The following is a 1,737-nucleotide window of genomic DNA, read 5'->3' as shown; positions in this document are numbered from 1 at the left end:
GTATAAGAAATTATATATTATATTAATTATATTAATATTATATATTAGCAAATAAATAGTAAAATATAAAAAAGAGCTTGCCTTGTGATCAAGCGGGATTTATTCCAGGAATGCATGTTGGGTTTTATTTAAAAACCCATACACGACTGGCTGCCCTGAAAAGCCATCTTTGCATTGTTGCCGTGGCCGGCTCCCCGCTCGCCGCCGCGGACTCCGGCAGCTCTATCGCCAGAGTCGTGGAACCCCCGCTGTCTTCTTAATCCGCTGTGTGGGATCACCTGCGTGCCCGTCATGTCGGCCGTGGACGCCAGTTCCGAAATCCCCACCAAGGACTTAGAAGAAGGAAGTGGTGGAGGAGGCGGAGAAAGGGAGAGATGCACCTGCTCATGGAAATGCTAGTGAGGAAAATGGGGAGCAGGAGGCCGACAACGAGGGAGATGAAGAAGAGGAGGGGGAGGGGGAGGAGGGGGAGGAGGGGGAGGGGGAGGAAGGTGACGGGGAGGAGGAGGATGGAGATGAAGATGAGGAGGCTGAGGCAGCTACACGCTGACGGGCAGCTGAAGACGAGGAGGACGACAATGTTGACACCGAGAAGCAGGAGACCGACGAGGAGGGCTGGACAGCAAAAAAGGAGAAGCTAAACTTAAAGGGCCACGTGACCCAGTCACCCTCCACTTCCCGTCGCGGAAGCTAAACGTGGTCCCCTTCGAGGAGAGTCCCGCCCGCCCACTGCGGCAGCGCCACCCGCAGGTGACACGCGGTCCCCGCCAACGCGAATTTGCAACAGGGGAGGAAAAAAGAACCACAACTTCCAAGGCCCTGCTTTGTTTTCTTAAAGTACTTTAAGGAGGAAACTTTCTTTGTATTTTTTATCTACACTTTATATTTTTGTACATATTGTTAGGGGGTCAGCCATTTTTAATGATCTCGGATGACCAAACCAGCCTTCGGAGCGTTCTCTGTCCTACTTCTGCCTTTACTTGTGGTGTGACCATGTTCATTATCATCTCAAAGGTGAAAAAAAAAACTTGTAAAAAAAGCAAAAACAACAACAACAAAAAATCTTATTCCGAGCATTCCAGTAACTTTTTTTGCGTATGTTCTTAGCTGTACGATAAGTAGTTGGTTTGTGTGAGATGGTTGAAAAGGCCAAAGATAAAAGGTTTCTTTTTTTCCCTATTTTTGTCTATGAAGTTGCCGTTTATTTTTTGGGGGCCTGTTTGATGCATGTGTGGAACAATGTCGTCCAACAATAAACCGGAATTTTATTTTGCTGAGTTCTAACAACAACAACAAAAAATTAAATAAATAAAAAAATAAAAACCCATACACTATAATTCACTTTGTTCACGACAAGGAAGGAGCCACTATATGATCATCTCAACAGGAATGGAAAAGCATTTGACAAAATTCAACACCTCTTCAGGATAAAATGAAAACCTCTGGAAGCTGAAAAGAGGAAGAAATTTCTTCAATCTGATAAAGGACATCTACTAAAAACCTAGAGCTAATAAGCGTCATTCCTACTAGTGAAATCAGTTGGGCATTTTCCCCTGAAGTCCAAAACACAATTGTTCATCATTGTACTGAAAGGTCTATCAGGGAAATAAGGCACAGAAAAGAAAGAAAAGCCATACAGTTTGTAAAGAAGTAAAATGCTATTTAATCACAGATAATAATTTTTTTACATAGAAAATTATAAAGAATTTGAGAAAAAATTACTAGAACTAATCAGCA

The 1,737-nt window shown here is 43.2% G+C and overlaps 1 pseudogene; it reads left to right on the top strand.

Annotated features, from left to right (window-relative positions):
• Positions 1-291: 291 nt before the first annotated feature.
• On the top strand, positions 292-694 carry LOC137749596 (prothymosin alpha-like; annotated as a pseudogene).
• Positions 695-1,737: the final 1,043 nt, after the last annotated feature.

The sequence above is a fragment of the Eschrichtius robustus genome, chromosome 1 (assembly GCF_028021215.1).
Source record: "Eschrichtius robustus isolate mEscRob2 chromosome 1, mEscRob2.pri, whole genome shotgun sequence".
Taxonomy (NCBI): domain Eukaryota; kingdom Metazoa; phylum Chordata; class Mammalia; order Artiodactyla; family Eschrichtiidae; genus Eschrichtius; species Eschrichtius robustus.
Note: the sequence above shows the minus strand (reverse complement) of the source record. Positions and strands in the feature narration are given on the sequence as shown.